Source organism: Carcharodon carcharias, chromosome 5 (genome assembly GCF_017639515.1).
Source record: "Carcharodon carcharias isolate sCarCar2 chromosome 5, sCarCar2.pri, whole genome shotgun sequence".
Classification (NCBI taxonomy): domain Eukaryota; kingdom Metazoa; phylum Chordata; class Chondrichthyes; order Lamniformes; family Lamnidae; genus Carcharodon; species Carcharodon carcharias.
The window spans coordinates 105,761,428-105,783,465 of NC_054471.1; the positions used below are offsets into that span (position 1 = coordinate 105,761,428).

Below are 22,038 nucleotides of genomic sequence, written 5' to 3' on the forward strand. Positions count from 1 at the left end.
CCGGCCCATCTGAATCGTCTTTTCCTGTGACCTCAGCATTTCCAGCTCCACAGGCCGAGGAGGATGCCACTGCCACACAGCAGGACCCCAAAAGCAGGTCAGGGCCCTCCAGGTCTCAACCCTCCAGAGGACGTCTGTCAAAGTCATCACAGACAGGGCGTAGCGGTCAGCAGGTTGCCTCCACCTCCACTGTGGATGTCCGGGGAGCACCAAGATGTAGTGGCAGGTTTAGGAAAGTTTAGAAGATGTAACTCTTTCGAGTACAAACACGTTTCCATCTGTTCCTATTCAGATGAAGTTACATTGTTTCATAGTTTGCCATTGTGAGATTTGAACTCTTGATCTTGGGGTTACAAGCCCAGTACCATAACCACTTGGCTATTTAGGCCAAGTTGCACAGCCTGGGCATGGGTGTTAATCACTTGTACAGAATGTTCACTATGATCAATAAACTCCCAAGAATGTCTCCCTGCCTGTGGTTCCTTGTTCTGATGAGCAGTGTTTGTGTCACTCAGATGTGAAATCTTTCTGCACAAGATAAAGGCAGGTGTCTCAGTCCAGGGCCTCTTCCCTGTGCTTTGTGTGGCCTTCAGACCAAAGTGATTGTCCAGCCTCACACTCCCTGGAAACATTACTGATGCTTGCACCTCAACGGTGCTGGTCATTGCTGCCAGAATGTCATAGGCAGGCTACATAAAGTTCCGTCATTCTCTCCGTGTGCTCTCAGCACCTTTGAGGTGGGGCTGGCCCCATCTCTTCAGCATCTGTGACCAGTGATGCTATGCTCCTGAAGGGGTCAGGTGCTGAAGGCAGACAAAGGATCGGGTGCTTTTGAAGTTTCATGGATGCGTCGCTATGATGTGACCCTGATCACAGAGCGCAAGCAAGCTGCCCTTGGCGAGACAGGAATCAGAGGCTATTCTCTGAGGCTATGTGAAGATCTATGGAGTGTTCTCACTGCATGTTGTCATCATCCTCCTGAGGACCTCCTGAATGCACCTGCCTCGTCTGGCCAGTGCAAGGGCCTGATCCCCATCATCATTGCCTCTGAGGACCTCCTCAACCTCATCCCCACCAGCGTCCTCCTCTTTGGAGGAGACCTCCAGCTCCTCCATCTCCTCCTCAACCAGCTCCTCTCCCCGTTGCAGCTCCAGGTTGTAAAGGGCACAGCAATGCGTGACACGCTCTGTGGACTTTATTGCAGGCTCCACCTGACCAGTCCACGCACCAGAACCTCATTTTCAGCATCCTGATGGTTTGCTCCACCAAGTTGCGAACTGCAGCATGAGCCTCATTATAGCATCGCTCTGCTGAAGTCTGAGGCCACCGCATGGGTGTCATCAGCCATGGCCTCTGTGGGTAGCCCTTGTCCCCGAGGAGCCATCCCTGCAGCCTCTGTGGACCCTGGAAGACTCCAGGGATCTGCAAGTGACTCAGGATGTAGACATCATGCACACTCCCTGGAAACCGTGCGCAGATCTGCAGGATGTGTTTCAGGTGCCCGCACACTAGCTGCACATTCAGCAAATGGAATCTCTTGTGATTGATGTAGTTCACACTGTGTTGTGACGGAGACCTGAGCACCACTTGGGTGCAGTCGATGGCACCCTGCACCTGTGGGAAACCTGAGATCTGGCTGATCCAATTGCTCTTGCATCCTGGCTGTCCTGGTACTGGGCAAAGTGCACAAAGTTGTGTGCCCTCACAAAGATGGCATCCGTGACCTCATGGATGCATTTGTGGGTGGCGGATTGTGAAATCCCACAGAGGTCACCAGTGGTGCCCTGAAAGGAGCCATGACATAGAAATTGAGCGCTGCCATCACTTTCACAGCCACTGGCAGTGGATGCCCTCCATGTCCCTGTGGCACCAAATCCTACAGCGGTTGGCAGGTGTGAGCGACCTATTACCTGGACACGCGCAGTCTTTGGCGACACTCGTTCTTGGTCATCTGCAGGAATGAAAGGCGGCATCTATAGTAGACCCTGGGTGTCGCTAGGTACTGACCAGTGATGGCTCACTGTGGCTCTTCAGTGGCATGTGCAGGAGCCCCAGCTGCCCCTTCTTCCTGAGGTTGCTGCTTTTGCCTCTGTGCAGCCAGAAGCCTCAGTCACTCTCTCCTCCGTTGTCTTAACTCTCTGTAGGCCATCAGGCACACAGCTAGTTCACCGGGCTCCATGATCCTGATATACTCCTGCTGCAGGATGAAAGAGAGAGACAGGTGGTTAGGATGGGTGTGCTAGAACCTGTCCTGGTTAAGTATGAAGGCTCCTTAACGCATCCCAGGGAGTGCTGGCCACCACTTGGATGGTTAGAGTTTAGTGCGCTGCATGGCTGCCCGAACCCCACCCACCTCTGCCTCACTCCACCCAACCAATTGGCTGCAGCTTTGCCCATTGGACTGCATGCTGTGCTCTCAGCTCAGGCACAGGCATTCTCCTAACCCACACTGCAAGGCTGCACAGTTAGCTTGAACTATGGGAGAGACTGGTCCAAACCGGGATGCTGACTTTGCAAGGTGCTGTGAGCGCCTCCACCAGTGACTGCTCCATGGCCAGCTTTAGCAAGGAGATTATACAATGTGCCCAGTCATCTGTTCTGCAGTCCACCAAAATGTTCATGACTCTGCAGTCTGTGCCGGCAGGGTGAAAAGCTTCAGAGCACTTGGTGGCACTTTGATGCCTCTGTGTTGCTTGAGTGGGCAGATAAACGAGAGACCAACATGAATCATATCAATGTGGCTGCGCCTGTACTGTCCCAGTTGCAGAGGCATGGTCACTTTATACAGTTTCCCTAATGCGTGGCCATTTCCCTCACCTGCCCCAACCCCACCCCAAATGCTTGTGCGATATATTGTACAGCAGGCCCTTGCACCCCAAAACTCTCACAAATTGCCTCAATAGCAGGGCTGCCCTTGACCCCCTGCCCCCAACACACCTCCCCCCAAGAAGTCGCCTTAGCGGCAGGGCTGCTTTTAACCCCAACCCCCCAGCACCCCTCAAGCTTGAAGTCCAACAAGCGACCCTGGTGAGCGCTGCACAACTTTACTGTGTACTCACCTCTGAGATCCCCTCAAGTGCAGCCTGCCAAGTGCACGTCATTCATGTGCTGTTGTGAAACATATCAGTGTGCTTTCCTACCGACGTGGATGGATGATCCAGCAGTGAGGGGGTTGGGGGGTGGGGGAAGATTCCAGCCAGCAGGCCTAATAATAATATGCTGCTTTATTACAATGAAGTTTCCGACCCTCCGATGGTGGGCTAAGCGGACGATCACAAACTGGTTTCATGCCATCGTAAAACCAATTGTGCCATATTGTCCACTTAGGCCACTGAACACGCCTGATGCTGGCGGGCACTGAAAATTCCACCTTATGACTCTTGCTAGTCTACTCTCATATTCCTTTTCCCCTTTCCTTATCAATTTCTTGATCCTCATTTGCTGAATTCTAAACCCTCCTAATCCTTACTACTCTTTTATGCAGCATTATAAACCTCTTACTATGATCTAACACTTTCTTTAACTTTTCTCGGAAGCCACTTTTCCCCTGGTGTTTTACGCCTTCAAGAAAATGATTATCTACCATCATATCTTTTAATGTAGTTTCCCAATCTACCTTAGCCAACCCACCCCTCATACCTATGCAATTCACTTTGCTCAGATTTAAGACCCTAGCTTCTGACTTAAATAAATCACTTTTAAGCTCAATATAAAATTCCATCATATTAAGAACAATCTTCCCTAAAGGCCCTTTCACTACAAAGTTATTAATTAACCTTTTCTTTTTGCATAATACTCGATCTAAAATAGCCTTTTTCCCATTGGTTCTTTGACATACTGATCTAAAAAACTATCTTGTTTATATTCCATAGACTATCCCTACAAACTATTACTGATCATTTTTTTGCCCCGTTGGAGGACATGAAACAGTTAACCCCCGGACTGAACACACAGCGAGAATAATCTAACTGACTCATGACTGACTGACTCATGACTGATGTAGAATGCAATAGCAACTGGACAATGACACAGGTTAACTATAATTCTGAATTGCGAGCAGTTCCTGTTTTGAGTCTGAAAGGAAAGTTTACACCTAAAGAAACTATGAGCAAAGTGGCCTTCACTGTTGGGGGGAAATCATATTATCCTTGTGTTGTGTAAACGGCAGGAGAATTCTCCATGTCCTTGCAGCTCCACATAGCTCAGGACACTGAGCGGGCCAAGATAAAGGGGTGTGAAGAGGGGGACAATTCAGTGGAATGTTAACGGAATCTGCGCCTGAGACTCAGGTGTGTGACGGTGTTACTTGAACAATATAAAAAAGGGCAACATTGAAGCGTGGTTACTGCATTCAGGAAAAGAAGGACTGGGACTGGCCATCTCTAGATCCAGGCCTACAAACAACAGCAGTAACAACTAGCTGCGTGGGTGACTGTAAGTTTCAGTTAAATCGTAGAGGGCTTTATACTGTGTTTTTGAAGCTTCAGTCAAATTGTAAAGGGGCTTGTACTGTGCTTTTGCGGTTCAATAAATGAATGAATCTATGGTTGAGCTGAACACTGCTGCGTGCTCGTAATTTGTTCTTGTAATTCTAGGGTCCTTACTTCCACTGTAAGGAGGAAGGGAACAGAATCAATAACACAGTCTATATGAACATTAAAGTGCCCCATTATTACTCTAGTACACTTGTTACATGCATCTCTAATTTCCTGATTTATATCCTATCCTACCCTACAACAACTCTCACGAGGTTTATAAACAACTCCCACCAGGGTTTTCTGCCCCTTGCTATTTCTTAGTTCCACCCAAACTAATTCATTATTTTGATTTTCTTACCTAAAACACTGTATCTCCACTGTCTTTAACCAATCCTTTATTATCATGGCTACCCTCCTCCCTTTCTATTTTGCCTCTCTTTTCTAAAAGTCAAATACCCTGGAATATTTAGTGCCCAACCACAGTCACTCAGCAACTATATTTCTTTAATGACTATCAGATCAAACCCATTCATCTCTGACTGTGTCATTTATTGATCTGTTTTAGTGAAATAGCACCAAGCAGCTAACCATCCTCATCGGTAACATTGTAATGTGCCTGCAAGAAGGTGGGACCATTTCCAAGCCACAGCTAACCATTATTGTCTGAGAGTGCCAGCTCTAAGTAGTGTGATAGCTGCAGACATGAGTGCAATTTAATTCCGATCCAAAGCAGTTCATAGCTCTGAGAACCTTTGGTTTCATGCCTGTGGTCACCTGGTTGGTAGCAATATGAACTACACAAACCAGCTGCATTGTGCATTGAATCAAGTACCTGTTCAGCAGTTTATATTCATGAAAGATCTTCCTTTTCATCAATTGCCTCATGATATCGGAATTACAGCATAGGCCTGGAGAGTCCATGCACTTGGTAAAATTCTACTAAACAGCCGCAACAATCCACATCAGCAGCGTATAGGGTTCTCACAGATTTTCTCCTTTGGGATCACTGAAACATGCTGGGTGCCTGTCTCTGAGTTAGTGTGCACCTCAAGTGCTGTAAATGAGGTCGGTGTTATTGTGACTGCATCCAGGCTCATCCACCTTAGACTGGAGCCTTCCTTAGGGAATAAAATGCATAATGTGAAGATGAGGGGATTATGCTAATAATTTTTTTTATATTCATTCATGGGATGTAGGCGTCGCTGGCTAGGTCATCATTCATTGCCCATCGCTAATTGCCCTTGTTCAGAGGGCACTTTAGAGTCAACCACATTGCTGTGTGTCTGGAGTCGCATGTAGGCCAGACCAGGTTAGGATTGCAGATAATGTAAGTCATGGTACAGTGAAGGTTTTTCATAAAGCGGGAACATGTTTTCTCCACTAACATCAGTATAATTCAAACCACAAGCAGAAGTCCAGCAAGTAACTTACATGTTGGTCCCCTTGATAAGAGGTAAGGTGGCTGTGTGCCACCTTTAGATCTCTGCCTGTGGCCACATATAGTACAAAGATGAAAGGACAGTTTCATGTGAATGAGAAGGTATTTGCTAGATAATAGTGAGGCTAACATCAGTGTGTATTTTGTTAGATACATAGTAGACTGGAATGTGATGTAGCTTGCAAGATGAGAACAGAACATGTGACAAAAACCGAGGTTTTCCACCCACGGTGGTTGATAGAGCCCTCAGTTGTGTCTGGCCCATCTCCCGTGCATCCGCCCTCACACTTTCCTCTCCCTCCCAGAAACATGATGGGGTCCTCCTTGTCCTCACTTAACACCCCACCAGCCTCCGCATTCAAAGGATCATCCTCCGCCATTTCCGCCAATTCCAGCATGATGCCACCACCAAACACATCTTCCCTTCACCCCCGCACCCCCCGGCGGCATTCTGCAGGGATCATTCCCTCCGGGAAACCCTGGTCCGCTCCTCCATCACCCCCTACACCTCAAACCCCTCCCACGGCACCTTCCCAAGCAACCGCAGAAGGTGCAATACCTGCCCCTTTACTTCCCCTCTCCTCACCATCCAAGGACCCAAACACTCCTTTCAAGTGAAGCAGCATTTCACTTGCACTTCCCTCAATTTAGTTTACTGCATTTGTTGCTCCCAATGCGGTTTCCTCTACATTGGAGAGACCAAATGCAGACTGGGTAACCGCTTTGCAGAACACCTTCGGTCTGTCCGCAAGCATGACCCAGACCCCCCTGTCACTTGCCATTTCAACACTCCACCCTGCTCTCATGCCCACGTGTCCATCCTTGGCCTGCTGCATTGTTCCAGTGAAGCTCAATGCAAACTAGAGGAACAGCACCTCATCTTCCGACTAGGTAATTTACAGCCTTCCGGGCTGAATATTGAATTCAACAATCTTAGATCACGACTCTCTCCTCCGTCCCCACTCCCTTTCCGATCCCCCCGCCCCCCTCCTTTTTTTCCAATAATTTATATAGATTTTTCTTTTCCCACCTATTTCCATTATTTTTAAATGTATTTCCATCCATTGTTTTATCTCTATTTTTTAGCCAATTTTGATCCCTTCCCTTCACCCCATCTCCACCAGGGCTATCTGTACCTTGCTTGTCCTGCTTTCTCCGTTTAACTAGCACATTCCTTAGATAATATCGCCACCTTCAACACCTCTTTGTCCTTATTACTATGTCATCTTTTGGCTATATCCATGTATCACTGGCCCTCTATCCAGCTCTACTTGTCCCAACCCCTTAAACCAGCTTATATTTTACCTCTTTTCTATTTTTCCTTAGTTCTGTTGAAGAGTCAAACGGACTTGAAACGTTAACTGTGTTCCTCTCCGCAGATGCTGCCAGATCTGCTGAGTTTTTCCAGGTATTTTTATTTTTATTATGCGACAAATTATGTTTGCTTAATCTATTTTGCTATTGATAAAAATCACAAGATTTGCACACTTTTTTCATATATATTCCTCCTGCATAAAGCAAGTTGATACATTTGCCAAACTAATATTCTTCAGTGAGTCTACTTGGGTATATGAAGCTGACACCAAATCACGACACCTTCATTGTAGGTGATCAATGGAATAAGTCATTATTAGGAATGTAAAGTCAGCGGCACTTGTGTGTGTTACTTGCCTAAACATTATCCTTCAAAACTTAGACCCTTTCTTATGCACAACACAGCCAAGATGGGAGTTTGGTTGGGGACAGTACTAGGATGTATCTAAGCAATGACTTCCCATGTGTGTTGGTACACTCTAGTTACTTGTGGAGTGTCTTTCAGACCCATAGAGGGCATTCTCATACCTTCTACAATGATCTGCAGGTCAGCACTGGGAAGCAGCCTTTCCTGTTTTGCCTTGCTTACTTCATTAGTTGGAAATTCATTCAGTGGCACAACTGAATTGATACTTAAGTGCCTGGGTACCCAGTTACAGGTGAATGAGCAGCATTTTGGAACTGAATATTGACTATCCCCACAATTGCACACCCTATTTTGTGAGAGGTCGATATCAATACACATATGCGCAAGAAAATTAACTCCTAAATAATGCCTAATAATACTTGATGTAATGTATATATATAAACATCCTGCAGAAACTTAAGATATTTTAAATAGGTCTCTCTCTTCATTTTCATGCATCAAGTTCTTACAGTCCTCAAATACCAGTTAGATTTTAAAAGGGAGCTCACCATGCTGTTTAAAGATCTTCTCTTCTGCTGTTTTTCTATATGAAAGGTTTGTCAAATGATGTATTATGCAATAATACGATTAAGTCAGAGGTTCAAGGTAACTTATTTCACAAAATTATGAACTATCAAGTTGTAGGTCCAATCAAAATGATACTGCTATGTCTTCTGGTTCCCATAAGATAGAAATAATTACACTTTAGAGTTAAAGTGCTGGCACTTCATTAAGTGTATTTCTTGCTGCTCTCCATGTGGCTGGTAGACTGATTGACGATAAGTTGTTACTCGGCCCAGGACTGCAGTTCAGCAGTAAAATGCAGCACCCCAGGACAATTAGTTCCTATTTCTTTATGAATATAACATTGTTCTTCCTTTAAAATAAATGTCTCTATATCAACCCACCGGCGAATCCCTTAAATTCTCTGGAGGTGAATTGGATTCCATTGTCACATATTATTCTTTCATGAATCCCTTGTTCAGGAAACACAACTGGTGCAGCTGAGATGATTTTTTTCTAGCTCTCAAATCTTTCATTTTTCAGATAAAAGGGAACTTTGAGTAATGGTCTGCAGCTTTGAGATATACTATCCTTGATTGTGTGTGAATAAGTCGGCTTGCATAGTATGCCATGGTCTTGGGTGGTACCTCACTAGCTATCATCTCCTCTTTCTGCTGTGTATTTTTGGCATTGATTTTATGTAGACACCATTTATCGATGCCTTTGTATAGGCCTACCCACCACACAGTTGATCTGGCCCTAAGCTTACACTTCTCCATTCCTATGTGGTCTTCATGTATCTTTTTCTGCCTTATTTTGGGTGTGATTATTCTGGATGTGGCTAGCAGAGCACCATCTTTCAGTGAGATGTCATCTCTGATAGACCAGAACCGCCGTATTGCTGGCTGTGTTTGCAGTATCTTATCCAGCAATCCCTGGACCACTTGCTGAGAGAGCACCTGTAACTCTTCACCATTGCTGGTCTGATCTCTAATTTGACTCAGTTTTGGTAGTGTTATATTCGCTGGGTGATGGGTCTTTATACCTAGATCTTTTACTTCATGTTTCTACTGTGATGACAACTGAGATGGGACATCTGATAGCCCGATTTCTCTTCCTGGTTTGTATATCAGAGTAAAATTGTAACTCTGAAGCTTCAGGGGTAACCTCTGCGGTCTTTCTGGAGCTCTACACAGATATTTTTGTAGATTTGGTCTAGTGGGCAATGATCACTCTCCACTATGAGCTTTCTCCAATTGAGATATGTATGGAATTTCTCGCGTCCATGCATGACTGTCAAAAACTCCCTTCCTATGTTGGCATATCTGGTCTCAGCTAATGTTAAAACTTTGGATGCGAATGCTATTGGTTTCCCCACTTGTACAGAGCTGCTCCCTGTCCTTTTGTAGGATTACTTGCAGAGTGACAGGCTTCTTTCCGTTGTAGTACGACAAACTTGTCTCCTTGCATGATACTTCTTTGAGCTTGTTGGACCTCCTCATGTGACTCTGATTAATGGTACTCAACATCTTCTTTCATCAGCTCTCACTGCTTTGTTGTGTGTAAGGACATAAGAGGTATGAAAGAATCCATGCACTGGATCAAACCAAGGAAACTTGTCAACTCTTTCTTGTATCTTGAAACTTCATTTCAGAGATAGTTGTGACTTTTTCAGGACTCAGCTTGATTCCATCAGATGTGTACACCATTCTGAAGAAATGGCACTCTGTCATCATCACAATGCATGTGTTTTTGTTTATCTTAGTCCCAGTTTTCCTGGCTCCTTCCATGACTTCTGTGCTTTGATGTCAATCTTCAGCTTCACATTTATTGTTGTGAGCTTATTTCTCATGCTCTTCCTGATCTGAATGGTTGTATGAGTTTCTTTCCTCTGGGACCTGTTGCATCCAGCTATTTCATGCAGTTGATGGTCATGATATTTTCCTTCTACACCATAGGTCTGAATAGCATCAGCTATGCCGATTGCACCTTTACATCCTTGGTATGTCTCATCTACCTTCTGCTGGAATACATCTTGGTTCACTTTAAGGCCAAAAGGTAAGGGCAGGAATTTTTATGGCCAATGGGTGTGTCGAGCATCGTCAACAATGACGATTCCTTATCAAGTTTCACATTCCAGTAGCCATTTCTGGCAACAAGCTTGCTGAAAACCTTTGCCTCTGCCAATGTTAATGTGATCTCTTCCACAGTTAGATTGGGGTAGAGCTTCCTCTTTATTTTTTGAATAAGATCTTTAAGATCGAGGCAAATTCTTAACTGCTCTTTGGCTTCTCTCACAACAATGGAATTTATCCAATCTGGAGGCTTTGTGACTCTGACAATAGCCTTCTGTTCTTCCATCTCTTGAAGTTCCCTCTTTCATGTTCTCCTTTTAGTTCTATTTGTACTTTACTTGGGGGCAAATCACTAGTTTCATCACTAGGTCAATAGTGATGTGATACTCCAAATTTTCAAAGCATCCAACTGTCTCATCAAAATACTCTGGGTACATTAGTACCAGATCTTCCTTGCTTCTGATAGGAGGGCACTTTTCAATGGGTGTACTACCTTCAACCCTCAGTGTCGCCTCCTTCATTTCATTGTTTACTGAGATAAGCTACAGCTCTTTGCAACATCTTAACCTCAGGATAGCAGGACCATCCATTTCAGTGATGTAGAACATGCTGTTAATGTCTTATTCTTTCTGTGTCACTCCAATCTGGGCTGTTTCTAGCTGTCGAATCTCAGTTCCCTCGTATGTCATTAGCAGAACATTGCTCATTTCAGAAGGCCTTTCCTTGGGTACGCATTTACTTTTAAATTTTCAGGAAAGATCTTCTAGTATAGTCTGAGCAGGATGATGTTATTCCATGCTCTGGTATCAATCTTCTAGCTTCATATTTATAATTGTGAGATTATTTCTCATCCTCTTCCTGATCTGAATGATTGTATGAATTTCTTTTCTCTCTGACTGTTGCATCTAACTATTTCATGCAGTTGTATGGTTCTTTTGTCTATTGTGTCCTCAAGCTCATCGTCATCTCCCAGGGTATAGATATTTTGGTTCTTTTTACTTCCCATTCGCCCTGTTGCTCTGTCTCTGATAACTCATTTACCATCTTCTTTTCTTGTCTGCAAATCTTTTCCCAGTGATCGGTTTTCCACAAGCTCTGCAGTTTGATCTATATACAGATATCCTGTTTGTGAACTCATGTGATCATCCACATCTCTTGTACATCTTCCTCTCTATTCTTTTGTCACTTATTTGCTGCATCAATCCTGTTACCTTACTCTTGACTGAACTAAAAGCTAGCCATTTTGGCAGTCAGCATTTTCATTTGGCTCCTTGTGTCTTTGTGTGCTCTGGCAGTGTCTACAGCCTGCAATACTGTGAGCTTGTCCTTTCCAATGAAATCCTCATCTACTTCGGGGTGTGCAGAACCCTAAATGATCTGATCTAGAGCCTTTTATCTGTGTCTTTAAATTTACATCATCTGGCTGCCATTTTTCAATCTTGCTGTGAAGTTGTCAATAGGCTCACCTGATTCCTACCTCAGTCCTTGAAGTTCATATCAATAGATCCAATTATTTGGCTTTGGCTGGAGATGTGTGCTGAATATTTTAAAAATTGTCTGGGTTTTACTTCCCCCTTTCACTTGGCTGCCAGATATTAAATACATTTCTTCCTTTTTCTTCTGCCCACAAAAGGATGTAGCTGACCCTTTCCTCTTCACGAGTACCTTTTGGAAACCTGCTGACTGTCAGTCTGCACTTTAGTTTAAACTTCTCAAGTGCCTCTAAGACATCATGAGCCTCCAAATTCAGCATGAGCTAAAGCTGTGTTGGCAGCCATTCTATTTTGGCACAATTTACTTAGGTTTACTATCTCTCTGGCACTAATTCGGGTTTGTTTTTCAATCTAATTCAGTATTAAATTCATTTATATTGTTTGGGTTATGACTCACAGATTCCACCACTGCCACTGTACTAGTTTTGAGAAATAAGAGAGGTAGAATGCATTTGCATTTTGATGAATAGACCATTCAAGAAGGGGAGTGAAATCTGGCACCTAGCTAGCAGAGACCAAACAATGTTTATATTACTGATAGAATTGGTACTATGAAAGGGGTTTTATTGTTAGAAGAGGTAGAGTTCAAAGGGGCTGGTGATACAATGAGAATTTACACTCAGTGAGATGTGCTGGGTATAACTGATAGCAGTTTTGTGCATGCAGGGCAGAGGCAATGTAAGATCAAAGCCTGTAAGCCTACCATTGTGTCTGCAAAGGAACCAAAGTGAAAGGAACCCCATTTTACATTTGTAAGGTGAAGATGCTTTGCCTGGTGTCTGCTTAAAGTCTATGGGTTGCTGTTGCCTTAACTGAGATTAGTTTGGGAATTTGTTAAAAGTTATGATAGTAGTAATTTGTAGCCATGTGTATATATTTAACTTGTGTAAATTAATAAATGTCTCATGTAGTTTGATACAAAAACCTCTCGACAACTGGTGGTCTGATTCCTGACTTTAGAGCTGCATCTCAAATATACCACTTAAAATATAGGTTATGACAGTTGTTTAAAGTTCCCCTCTGGGAATTTTAAATGACTCAGCTTTACCAACCGCTAGGTCATAACACAGATCAAGTATCCTTTATCCGTAAATCTGAAAACCATACATACCCAAAAACTGTATTTTTATTTTACCTCATTAAACTTTAGCATGAAAAGTCTGTGACCCAAGCCGAGACAGGTCTTGCCAACCACAGCCAACCTTTATTTTCAGAGGCACATCTTACTTTCCTAGTCATTTTATTTACTTTAGACTATCACTGATCTAGTCTTTGGCCATTGTAATGTAAGAAGTTCTCTGCCTATACGCGGTACCCGAAAGCTGAAATGATCCGAAATCTGAAACACAATCGGCCCCAAGAGTTTCGGATAAAAGATACTCGGCGTCTAATGGTTTTTGAAATTTTTTGCTACACAGATAACACTGATAGTTGCATACACAACAGCTTTACACCATTTTGTGGAATTAAGTAGGGATAACGCCAGTGATAGCAGTGGTTAGAATGATGAGATAGACCTTGTGTGGTGTTATGTCTTGTTTTCAGCTGTGTTATTGCAGTATGATTGATGAAACTTTTGAGTCCTCAAGTTTCCAATGGAGCAGAGTCCCTCTGTGAGAGCAGTGAATGATATTGATTATATGGAACTTAAAAGCCTTTGTGCAATTTCCAGTTTTTCATAACACCAATCATCCTCAGGACGGGTTGCCTGGGACCAGGGAAGATGGAGACTGTTACATCATCACATCTATTAATACTTTACACAGTGAACCCTTCATAGTCCCTCCTTTGGAATCTCAGTTAAATCCTGTGTCTTTTATACTATCGTACCACAAAAACATATAATCTGCCTGGAGGTTTGGGCTGCTATTCAATTCAACCAAAAGCTTTCAGTGCTCAGTTCTCTTTCTCGTATCCTATTATCATGTGTTTCTGTTGTACAGGGATAATGAAAGGATCCTTTTCTGACAGTCTGGCACAGGCTCATCATACAGTTCAACAGTTTACTGACAGATAAAGCAGAAGCCCTTAAGGGTCTATTTTACCCTGAACTTGAATGCAGTGCAAGTGACATCGAGCTGTCATGTTCACAGACACTGAATAGGTGAACCTTTGTCTAAATCTTTCACATCTGATGAATCTCCTGAAAATCACTGTTTCACTCTTGGGGAAGAGAAGCTGTGAAAGAGACACAAAAGCCTCACAAATAAAATGACAATTTAAGCCACGAGTTCATTACAAGGCCTATTCTTTCTGAATGAAATATTTTAATGCTTCCTGTGCTGCTGTGTTAAAGACTTTTCAAATGCACATTCATTAGTTATTTTAATGGAGCATAAAACAGATGTTTCCCCCCAAATGATAATACTCTTCCCAATTTGCAACTAATAATGCTCCCCTACAAAACACTTAACTTGATGTGTTAGGAGCTTAATAGTTTAAGAAGCTCATTTTATCAAGTGACACATTTCAGAAATGCAATTATAACTAGGCCAGTTACAGGAAACACCAGGGCCTAATCTTACATTCATTGGGCAGACGCGATCAATGGGCCTGGAAGCAGATGTGAAAAGCGCTTCTGCCCGCAATTGGCCCCCGAATGCAATTTCAAGCTGACTGGCCAATTAACAGGCAGCCAGCGTGAACGTGCGCTGAGAAAGCCTCAGCGCTGCCAGGGGGAGGCGGGAAGATGGCCGGAGCGAGGGTGCTGGTGGAAAAGCGAAAATCGAAAAGCGAGGGTGCTGGTGGGCGCTTCTAGCGAGCTCCCTGAAGACAGACAGCTGCTGCGGAGCCGCCTCTGGGAGCTGCAGACCTGGACAAATTAAATGGGAAGAAAGAAATGCAGCAAGCTGTGTCCATGCAGCACATTCAAGCTCTTGACAGCAGAACTCAAAAAACATCAGTCACCAGGCGTCATTTTTTACTATATTTCACCCCGGACATTTCATCCTGCCTTGGATTGAGGTTGTAGCAAAAACGTGAAGCCCTCCAGGCCAATTGGCCCATCCGCCAACCGTATAAGTGGACATAATGTAAAAGTGAATGGTAATGTAAAATCGTGGTCAATAGGCTTTTTAATGACCTTAATTAGCCCTTTAATTGTCGCCAGGTGTGGCTGCAGCTCCCGCACATGCCCGCTGACCTCAATATTGCACGTGCATGCAATAACATCAGGACGCACACCTGACATCATTTCGCACAATTTTACGTGCGTTCTGGCCTGGTGCCACCTGAACTCAGAATGCAAAGTTCAGACCCATGACTTAAAATGGTATTTTTTATTCCTGGAATCAAAAGTTAGTCTCAGTAATGGTGATCATGAAACTATTGAATGATCATAAGAACCTATCTGGTTCACAAATGTCCATTAAGGAAAGAAATCTGCTCTCCTTACCTGGACTGGTCCACATGTGACTCCAGACCCACAGCAACATGGTTAACTTTTAACTACCCTCTGAAATGACCTAGCAATCTACTCAGTTGTATTAAAAACATTACACAAAATTATAATAAGAATAAAGGCAGACAGATTACCCAGGCACCAGACATGACAATGGTCTACCCAGCCTATAAATGACCCTGCAGAGTCTTTCTTACGAACATCTGGGGGCTTGTACCAAAATTGGGAGAGTTGTCCCATAACTAATCAAGCAACAGTCATAGTCATACTCACGGAATTATACCTTGCAGATCATGTGCCAGACTCCTCCATCACCATCCCTGTGGTTCTCCTGTCCCATTGGTAGGACGGACCCACCTGAGGTAGTGGCATAGTGGCATGAAGCCTCATGACATCAGGTAGACATGCACAAGGAAAACTGCTGCTGATTTATGACCTGCTTAGTTTGGGTTCTGCCAAGACTACCCAGCTCCAGACCTCATTGGTCCAAACAATGAAAAAGATCTGAATTCAAGAAGTAAGATAAGAGTTACTATCCTTGATATCAAGGCAACATTTGATAAATGTGGGATCAAGCAGCTCCAGCTACTCTGATCAGTTAACAATATGCTTCTAATATAGTGAGCTCCCAGCTTTTCCCTTCCCTTCTTGCCATTACGTGACTTTTGCTCGAGTGACTGATGAAAGTCCCTGCCACTTGTCACAGCTAAGTCTGAGTGATGGGTAATGTGGAAAGCCAATGTGTGACTAACTATATCCTCAATGTTTTGAATGTTCAAATGCCTCATTTTTTTCTCTGCCCACATCTCAGGAGTGCTGGAAATGATAGATCTAATGAAGTCCTCATGACTCACTCTATACCATTCTTCACTTGGCATTTCTGCATGCATGTGGGACAAACCATCATAGAAAACAATTGCACTGCACATTTTGTCTTAACTGCCAATCATTATGTTTAGCTTGTGTCATACTGGGTCTGACCCTCAATAACAACTCTGAACTAGGGATCAGTCTTAGTATGTCATATCAGCTGCATATAGACCTGGAACCCAAATATTTGTTTGACAGGTGATGAACTATTGGCCCACCATGAAGTTTTACACAGTGGTAATTTAAGGAATGAATAAACAATCAGTGGCATTGAACCATTATGAAATATATAACAGTTTAATTACCTGACACATTAATACCAGTACTAGCACATCTCCTGTGATATTGCTCATGGTGAGTCAGAGGAGATGCTCTTTTCTAACAATAGGGATGTTTCTTCCAATAGAATGAATTTTAAATGTCTCAGTGTCCTAGAAATTTAACTACATATCACACGTTTTAAGCAGTCCTACTGTTGCTAATATGGTGAACAGGAAGTCTGGTGCCTGCCTTGTTGGCAGATATCATGCGTACACTAGTATCATTCTAAACTCAAAATAATTTATGAAAATTAGGATCCTGAGTTTCTTGCAGGGCCCATTTTCCATTGTCCCAGCACTTCCCTTGCCACCTGCTGACTTCACTCAACACAACGTGCATCAAGCAGCATGAAGGACCCTCATTAGAGCTGGTTAAAAGGATCAAGTATTACTTACAGGTTAGCTTTTCATTCGCTATTTAGTCCATGCTTCAATTCTGGAGGTTATCTGCAAAGTTTTGCTGTAGACATCAGTGATCTCACAGGGCTGTCTTTGTGAATAGAAAATGAGGGGGAGCAGCAAGGAAGACATCACAGAGCAGGAGAAGCTGCCGAAAGAGGAGGGGGAAGAGATGGCCACTGAATTCACAGAGGTGCATTAAAGTTTTTGTATTCTGTGCCTTGTGAACCAGGAACAATAAGGTGCCCGTCATATTTAAAAGTAGCCTAATTGACATCGTTGTTATCACCCCAGGGCAAACCTCCTTTGGGGTTCAAGATGCCATAGACTGCACACACATTGCCTTTTGTGCTTCCAAACTATCAACTGAATGTAATGCCACTTTCTCAACATACAGCCAGCTTGCGACCAGAGGCAACAAATGAATTTTACAGGCCTGTTGCCACCATCCAGACAACAGTCATGATTCTTTCATCCTGCACCAGTCCTCTGTGCTGCCTTTATTCCAAGCAGGCTGCCAGGATGCAGGCTTGCCATTGAGTGACAAGGGATCTCACTCTTGTGAGCTGTCACTTATGGCTTCCTATCCCTCTGCCCTAGCTCCTGTACACTTCTTCCTTGTAAATCACAATGTAGTAATCCCTCCTCTAACCCAGCCTTTAAAGTCCACGTAGTGTATCTAAACTGCTGCTTTCCGAATCACCATCCTGACTTGGAAATATATCGCCATTCCTTCAATGCCGCTAGGTCAAAATCCTGGAACTCCCTCCCTAACAGCACTGTGGGTATACCTATACCACATGCACTGCAGAGGTTCAAGAAGGCAGCTCACCACCACCTTCTCATGGGCAACTAGGGAGGGGCAATAAATGCTGACCCAGCCAGCGAAGCCCACATCCCGAGAACGAATTAAAAAAAACACATGACAGTGCATCTTCAGGAACACTGGGCTCCTCTTCCTTCACTGACTGAGGGGCAGTGACATTTTCAGCTGCTGAAACGTGTGACGCGTGATATTTCTGTGAACATATGGAGCTGATGGACATTTTTACTTCTTAATAAAACAGCAGAGCCTATGGACAATTTACCTTGACCCATGATGGAGACCAAGGGTCAGGTGATATTTAGCAATTTCTGCTCAAAGAAGGACTAATTCATGTCTCTGGAAAATCATTAAAATGTAAATGTCCGTGGGTGGAGAGTCCTCCCTAGAAAAGACATTCAAATGCAAGACCACTTGTGCAATTTACAGTTTATATTCTCTGGGTATTTACAATGGTTCCCCAGACTGAGTGCCTGCAAACTCAAAACCTAACAAAGAGAGGTATGAAGAAACTAGTTTTTCCTGAGCAGGTGTGAACAGCCACCATTCATCCTCCATTATGTAGCAATGACTTCTAACATCATATCAACTATGTGGATAATAGAAGTATTGACTCTGTGATCACATGATTGATCTTGACTTGAGCTAACACATTCTATTATTCCAAGGGCAGCCAGACCAGGTCAGTCTGGAAGCCAGTAGGGCATAAGAGGAACCACCCTCCAGCAAGAAGAAAGGAACCCTGCCTAATATGAATAGTCATCCTGGGCAGTGGGAAAAAGGCTAATTTGTCTTCATCTGAAAAATTCATCTAGACAGAAGCTTGGCCACAACTTTGTGTGAAAACCCAAAGGCTTTAAACCTCCATTTATCTTGATAAACTGATGAAACTCCTCAGGTCTGCAATGCTTCCCAACTTAAAGGGCTAATTTAAAACAAGTGATTTGTTTCTTGTTATTCTGTTAATAAAACCAAGTGTGTGCTTCATCTTTAGAACTCATCTTCTCATGTGTGTGCCTGTGTATTTGAGGGAGCAAGTGTTTTCATTACTTTTACATTCTGGGTGTTGTGTGAATAAACATTTATCTTTTCTTTTGATTTAAACTTATCAGAAATCCTGCTTTGTGTTTATTTTTTAAAGTCACAACACTCAAAAGCTTTAAAACACTCCAATAAAAATACACCTGAGATCAACTAGGAGGTGAGGGAAAAGGGGCAAAGTTATCTCACACTCTTTCTCCTATCCGAAACAAATGAAAGAAAGGGGCAAAGGTTAGCTTGTATTGTGAGTGAGAGAAAAGAGAGAAGCAGGTGTTGAAAGGATTAGCAGCTTGTCATTCAAAGTGTGCGAGATGAGGGGGAAGTCAGAAAATACAGAGGATTAGGTATAAATAACCCTGCACGGTGTCTCCTCCAGCATCACCAGTGACCACAAACTCCACTCTGCCCCTTCCCATGATAACCAGGCTTCTCTCTTCAAGGGGAGACAAGGTACACAGACAGGGATTTCCCCACCCTGTGCAGCCTGTCCAATGGCGACCCGGCGGCCTGTTTATCTGAAGCACTTGCAACCTTTGTAAGGCTGCTAACAATGGCGAGTGGAAGGACTAACCCAGAGGGCTTCTGGTGAGCAGGTCAGTCTGGAGGGTAGGGCAGTGGGACAGGCCAGGCCGGAGGGTAGGGTGAGGAGCCAGGGTGCCCCTCATTTCTTGGATGACTGCCTTGCTGCCCTCCTCCAGGAGGTGGCAGCACGGCAGGTGGTGCTGGTTCCCCAGGATGGGAGGAGGAGGCCCCGCCCCAAATGACGAAACATGCCTGGGAAGAAGTGGCGGAGGTGGTGAGCTCCCGCAACATGGTGCGGCGCACCTGGATCCAGTGTTACAAGTGCTTCAACAACAGGGTGAGTACCATGTTGGCATTGGGCAGTTAACCCAGCAGGTCGGTTACTCCCCATGCTGCACCATCCCCCACAAGTGTGAGTGTAATGACTGTATTGAATCATTGACATTATGTGTCCTTCGCTGGGTGGACCAGCAGATAGTGCCCATGCTGAGGTCAGCCTGAGAGATGTGTTTTGCCCCCGCAGCATGCGTTACACTGAGTCCCACATGACTGGTTTGGGGGCAACCTGGAGGAGCAGTACCTAGGCGCTGTGTTTGAACTCCAGGACATGTCCAAATCAGGGTGATGACATGCTGGGAGGGGAGCTTCAAGGTGGCATGGCAACAAACCATCTGCTGCCCTCTGCACTCCACGCACTTGCGCCTCCTTGTTATGGAGGGATATACCATGTGGTGCCTAATGGGATGTAGGCAGCATGTGTCCAAGGGGGTGTGGAGCAGGCCAGCACCTTTGTGTGAGTGTTTGACAGCAGCGAGGTGAGGAGGTTCTGGAGCCCTGCTACGTCCCACTCTGGTTGGCGTGGGCCGTCCGTGAAGAGAGTCCATGTGCAATTTTCACTAATGCTCTTTGATTTTCAGGAGAAGAATGCTCATAACGTGGCAGAGCGTGTGAGGATTGGCGGTGGCCAGGCGCAGATCACCATTCTAAACCGCTTCGAGCAGGAGGCCCTGGATCTGGAGAGGTGCCATGCACCCAGGTCCACTGGTGTTGGTGAGGCTGGGGTGCCATGGCCAGGCATGTATGGCCAACAGTGAAGTCAGCATTGTTCTCCCAACAGCCATGGCACTGCTGAATGTTAATTGATTTAATTTTGCAACACGGTTTGAGCATTGCTTATGGAAAGATGAGCGCAAAATGATCCGGGGGACAGAGATGCATTTTGTCACTGTCTCCACGTTAACTGACCCAATGTCCTTGTTCTTCCTTTCAGCATCAGCAGAGCAGAGCCGGGAGGAGGACCAGCAGAGGCCCCCTCTCACACCTGAGGGCCCTGAAGTCTCACCAGTGTCACACCATTTCTGCGAGGCAGGCACCAGCACAGATACTAGCACCTTGGTGGGAATTAGATCAGCTACTGTCCCGGGGCACAGCGGTGAGGGTACTTCACAGTCGCAGGAGGAGCTGGCAGAGACAGTGAGCGCCCATGGTGCCAGCAGTTGGAGGACTGCAGGGGACCAGGCACATGCTCAGTCGGTGCCTGATGATGTGCCTCAGCAGTCGTCCACAACGCAGCAGATGCAGGAAATGCAGTTGGGTGTGCGAGAGCATCTGGGGGAGGTACGTGAGGCTATGCTTGGTGGAGATCTCAGGCCCTATCATCAGACAGATAGAGTTGACTGTCTCCCTTGAGAAATGGAGCGTCCTTCAGCACTGCACCTCAGACGTATTGAGATAGCTACTTTGCCGCCTGTATACCCTGGCAGCAGGATAGTGGTGTCTTCTGCGGCCCCTTCAGCCTTGGAGTACATCTTGGCTCTGCGCCCCTTGTGCCTGCGTCTGTCTTCCAAAGTTGGCTCCACTGGAGGCTGAATGTTCACCCCTGGCCTCCTCCCCCTTCTAGCCCTCCCTTCCTCCTCAGAGGAGCTGCCTCCAGTGGACAGTTCAGTTCCAATTCCCAGGCTAAAGAAAGGTTTCCTGAAATGTGCAGGCCCAGAAAAAGTTACTCACCGCAGAGTGCTGACCTGAAGGTTAAGAGCCCAGAAAAAGCAGCTGGTCTGCGTTTAGAAGCACTGCAGATCACACAGACAAGTTTCAAAAACTTTCGTAAATAAATACTTGACAGAGCACACTCGTGACCCCAGTGAGCCCTCTTATCCCACCCATAGATAAGGTTAATGCAAATGTGTCCTACCCGCCTGCCTGTTGCACCCGTGCGTCGACCCAAAGATTACACGGGCACCGAAAAATCGGTGTCGATTGAATGCTTAAGGGCCTTAAGTGGCCTGTTAATTAATGGCGGGTGCACATCAAACATCATCACGCGCCCACCCAGCGAAATATTGCGATGGTGCGCGGTGACATTGGGACGTTCACCCGACATCACCGCGTGTCATTTTACGCGCAGACTTGCAGGGCCCACTCCTGCATGCCACCAGGAAAATTCTGCCCTCGGAGTAATTTCGATGATTATAATTGGGCTTCTGCTGAATGTAGGAGAGCACCTTAGGCAGAATTTGAAAGGAGAGCCAGAAGTTCTCAAGCAACATGGATCAACCTGGCGAAAGAGAATTATGCTAAAATTCCAATTTTTCATGGGACTGTTCCCACTGGGCAAAAACTCAAGCTCAGTACTGGGTTAATTTAAAGTCCAGTCATCTAGCTATGTAAGACTCCATGAAGTGGAATATCATCTAAATTAAGCTTAATTAGATAAGACTTTAAAACTGTTTTATGAGACATGCGGAAAACAAAACTGATCATAAGTGAAAGAATACAGTATTGTGACAGGATACAAAAGCATTGCAAATTCCCTGGCGCATGCACTCAAAATACTTGTTTTCAGTGTTTTAAAAAGTTGACTTCCTTTTGTAGCAGTTGGTCACCTGCTTCACTTTCAAGTCTTTACATCCTATTATAACATCATTTACATCATGATCTGATGAGAGTTATTAAATC

General features: G+C 44.7%; 1 protein-coding gene across 1 annotated transcript in view; it reads right to left on the reverse strand.

Moving 5' to 3' along the window:
- hmgcll1 (3-hydroxymethyl-3-methylglutaryl-CoA lyase-like 1) overlaps positions 1 to 22,038 on the reverse strand; it is a 151,185-nt gene that overhangs the window by 45,712 nt on the left and 83,435 nt on the right. The gene's annotated exons all lie outside the window — the stretch shown is intronic.